Below are 4,776 nucleotides of genomic sequence, written 5' to 3' on the forward strand. Positions count from 1 at the left end.
AGATAGTGTTCTAAGGTCAGCTGTGGATTGAAGAGGATGCCCAAGTTGCGGATCCTGTCTGAGGGGGTCAAAAGTTCCTCCCTGAGTGATGGATGGAAAGATGGTGTCCTTGGGAGGCATAAACCCACAGCCACTCTGTCTTATTGGGGTTGAGTCTGAGCCTGTTAACACCCATCCAAACCCCAAGAGCCTCCAGACACCAGCACATTACTTCCATAGTTTCACTGCTTCACTGAGTGGACACAGGGTGGAAATGTATAGCTGAGTATTGTCAGCATACTAATGGTAATTCACCCTGTGCCCACAGATGATCTCACCCAGCAGATTCATGGAAATATCAAACAGCAGGGGCAGAGACCGACCCCTAAGAAACCCCACATGGGAGGGACCTAGGAGTCGACCTCTGATCCCCTGCTAACACCAACTCTGACCGACCAGAGAGGTAGGAGGAGAACCACTGTAAAACTGTGCCTCCCACTCCAAACCCCTCCAGCTGGCGCAGAAGGATACCATGGTCAGTGGTATTGAAAGCCGCTGAGAGGTCAAAGAGCACCAGGATAGAGGATAAACCCCTATCCTGGGCCTGCCAGAGATCATCCATCAGCATGACCAAAGTAGCTTCCATGCTGTAGCCGGGCCTGAATCCTGACTGTTGAGGGCCCAGGCTTCATCCAAGGACTGTTGGAGATGGAGCAACACCACCTTCTCAACAACCTTCCCAATAAAGGGAAGGTTGGAGATAGGATAATAGTTGTTAAATACAGCTGGGTCCAGGGAAGGCTTCTTGAGGAGGGGGCTCACAATTGCCTCCTTGTAGGGAGCCAGAAAGGACCCCTCAAGGAAGCATTGACAATCTCCTGGACCCAGCTCCATGTCACCTCCCTGCTGGCCGAAACCAGCCAGGGGGGACACAGGTCCAACAAACAGGTGATGGAGCTCACAGCTCCCATAGCCTTGCCCACTTCATCAGGTGTTACCAGGTCAAACTCCACACACACAACAGGACTAAGACGAGTCCCTGTCATCTTGACTGACTCATTGTCATCCGACACTGTGTTTCATTTGGAGTCAAGGTTTGTTCAGATCTGAACAATTTTATCTGGGAAAAACTTGTTAACACCCACCCACCCTGGTTAAGGAGGGAGCGACTCATCCTAAACAGGGTGGCTGACCAGGATTGCACAGATGCAATCAAGGTGACATGATTCCCGCATCTTGTTGCCCTGAGTGCTACTTGGTAAGTCTTAACATAAGCATTTGCCAGCCTTTGGTCAGAGCCAGCATATTGCCCCCACAATCCGGGTCCTCATTTTACTCACCTCGGAAGGATGGAAGGCTGTGTCAACCTTGAGCCGGTGATGAGGTTTGAACCGCTGACCTTCAGATCTACAGTCAGCTTCAGTGGCCTGCAATACAGAACTCTACCTGCTGCGTCACCCCGGCTCTATTCCTGGAAGCAGGAAGTGATTCTGCCGAACTGTGTACAAATGAGTCTGGTAAAACCCCAAGCGCTTTCTGAAAACCTTTATGGAAAATACATAGTGATAGAAAGATTAAATAGAGAACAGAAGAGCGGACAGACAGAAAAGATTAGAACTAAGGATGACCTACCAGTAATTTATAAAGGTCAACTTTACTAATTATAGTATAATTAATTAAAATTAAGAACTTCTATTAGGATTATAAAATCACAATACAGTACACCAAACATGTGAGACTGTAAATATATATACGATATGATATGTATAACTGCATAAAATATAGTAAAAATAAGATAGTGAAGAGGGAATAAGAATATCCCTCTTGTTTTTAACTGTGTTTATGTTTTCCCTTTTTTTGTTTTTGTTTTTCATGTCATATGATTATATATGTATATTTGTAACAACACGGTGGTGATACTGTATAAATTTGTGTTTTCTTTTAAATAATCAACTGTATTAAAAAAAAAAGGTAGAAATGCAGAAAAGTGATGGCAGAAAAAGAAAACTTGTATATTTAAGGTTTCAGTCACGTCCCCCCTTTTCCCTTCTGCCTTCCAGGCTGCACAAATCACAGGTTTACAAAAAATACTTTTTGTAATCATTGGACTTGACCTTGTACTTTTCTGAATAAGTTTTTGTTCTGGTTTCAAAAATGTATATAGTTTTTCTGTAGCAGGTATAGTTTCAACAGAGCAGCATCATTATTATAAAATATAGGAAATATACTGGTGACATTAAAAAAACAGTAATCCACATACTGTATCAGAAAAAAAAATGCTTGACCTTACAAAACAGTTTTTATTAATGGATGCATTGCTGTTCAGATAGACTTTCATAATATCATTAGATTATTATAAATATTATGATAAATGCTTAAGAAATGAAGATTTAAAAGCATGGATTAATTAATAGTTAATTAATATTATTTTTCCTTTTGCTCTTTTTTTATAGTTTTAATAGTAATAGATTTTGGCTTTGTTTTATTACAAAGCCTTTGATACGGTTCCATATAAAGAGCTGATAGATAATTTAGTGAAGATTGGACTTAATCCCTAGATAGTTCAGTAGATTTGCAGCTGGCTGAAGCATAGACATCAGAGAGTAGTTGTTAAGGACGAGTATTCTGAGCAGAGACAGATTACAAGCGGTGTGCCACAAGGGCCTGTGATCCCGCTATATGGAACGCTGGTGAGACCACATTTGGAATGTACTGTGTTCAGTTCTGGAGACCTCAACTACAAAAAGATATTGACAAAATTGAACGGGTCCAAAGACAGTTTTCAAGAATGCTGGGAGGTCTTAAGGATAAAACGTATCAGGAAAGACTTAATGAACTCAATCTGTATAGTCTGGAGGACAGAAGGAAAAGGGGAGACATGATTGAAACATTTAAATATGTTAAAGGGTTAAATAAGGTTCAGGAGGGGTGTTTTTAATAGGAAAGTGAACACAAGAACAAGGGGACACAATCTGAAGTTAGTTGGGGGAAAGATCAAAAGCAACATGAGAAAACATTATTTCACTGAAAGAGTAGTAGATCCTTGGAACAAAGGATCTACTACTTAGCACAAGGACAAAAGCACCAGGCTGAAGATGACGAGTGGGACCTTGTCAAAATGTTGCAAGAAATCTCTGAAACTTACATGGGAAGAAACCGAATATGCCAAGATATTACTATAATTGTTTATACTCGTGATGAAAATAGGAAGTAACTTCTTTATATATTTTTCTTTTTCTTTATTACATTCTTATTTTGTCTTTATTTTCCATTTTTTCATTTTTTTCCCTTCCTGTGCCTCTTTTTTTCTTTTTAGTGTTTCAGTGTGCATTAGTAATTTTGAATAAAATTACTATAAGAATTGTCACTAAAATGCACTTCCAGTGTAACAAGCAGGAGCTGGTAGATTTGGCTACCGACAACAAAGAATTTACACTTTACATTTTCCTCTTGAATTCTCTCTCTCTCTCTCTTTGGAAGAGGTTACTGGATTAAGGCAACTGGGTAATAAATAGGAACCAAAAGTGACTCGCGTCCCTGGGTGGGCTCGAACCACCAACCTTTCGGTTAACAGCCGAACGCGCTAACCGATTGCGCCACAGAGACTTCCTTAAAGGCACTTATTTTTGCTTTGGAGTAGCCATTTGTAACCTGAAATATGCTTTCTACATATCGCCGCTGGGGGCAGAACAAATCGCGGGGAAGATGGGGGGGGGGGGGGGAGATATGAAATAGCGTGGAACAAAAATAAGGAAAAAGTTTCTTTTGATTTCGAGCTTTTTCCAAATGAGACGATTCCATGTCAGATAAAGGGTTCAAAGCCTCCTTACGGAACTTAAGTGTTTGCAACTGCCCTGCAAATGGCCTTGTCTCAATCGTCTCCCCCCCCCCTTCAGTAAAATACATGTTGTTGTTGTTACTTTAACCCTCTCCCGGAAAAGACGGGGGCTCTCCAGACTCGGTTTCTGTGAGTTTTCCATTTGGGAAAAAATTAATCAAACTAAAGTGAAAACTGAAAAGCTTTGGCCGCTCTTTGAGGCAACTGTCAAATCTTTCCATACAAAGTGGCGGTGGATCATTTCTTGAAACAACTCGTCATGTACAGTATGTGTGTATGTATATATGTATGTATGCACTGAAGGGTTACCAAAACTCTTACTACCACACTGTGGGCGGTTTCTTTCAACATCTTTCAGTGCAAATTGGGTGCTCTGGGGTGGAGCTCCATTTTCGCTACCCCACTGCGTTTACCCCCCATCCGGGCAGTAGCCCAGCCCTGGTACTGTATGTATGTATGTATGTATGTATGTATGTATGTATGTATGTATGTATGTATGTATGTATGTGCATGCATGTATATATTTATTTATTCATTCATTCATGTATTTATTTATTTATTGCCCCCCCCCCCACTCCGAGGACTCGGGGCGGTTTAAAAATCCGATTTATTTATTTTCTTGTAGTCCGAAGAGAATACACGCTTTACAAAGATTACGGTGCCCTGAATGGGTGGCAGTATCTGGGCAAAGCCATTTCACCCGACAACGTGAGCGAAAAATCTGCCGGTTGGGAAAGTTTGCCTTGCGGAGTCCCTCCCTTGTCTCTCTTCCTGTCCCCACAAGCGAGCGTCGGTCTGGCTGGCGGCCCGTTGCTACCGCGGAGAGCGGCTGCCGTAACACCACGCATTCGGAGAGCCCGAAACTGGACAGGCCGTTTCGTGGCCGCGACAGCCTCGCGCAACATTTCTGCGGGGTCAAACCAAACGCCGCCAGATTTGTCTGGGGCATTTCTTTCTTT

The 4,776-nt window shown here is 42.3% G+C and overlaps 1 non-coding gene across 1 annotated transcript; it reads right to left on the minus strand.

Annotated features, from left to right (window-relative positions):
- Positions 1 to 3,511: 3,511 nt before the first annotated feature.
- TRNAN-GUU (transfer RNA asparagine (anticodon GUU)) lies at positions 3,512 to 3,585 on the minus strand. Its single transcript has one exon. It is a non-coding gene; the product is annotated as a tRNA-Asn (tRNA).
- Between the last annotated feature and the right edge of the window lie 1,191 nt (positions 3,586 to 4,776).

The sequence above is a fragment of the Erythrolamprus reginae genome, chromosome Z, assembly GCF_031021105.1.
Source record: "Erythrolamprus reginae isolate rEryReg1 chromosome Z, rEryReg1.hap1, whole genome shotgun sequence".
Taxonomy (NCBI): domain Eukaryota; kingdom Metazoa; phylum Chordata; class Lepidosauria; order Squamata; family Dipsadidae; genus Erythrolamprus; species Erythrolamprus reginae.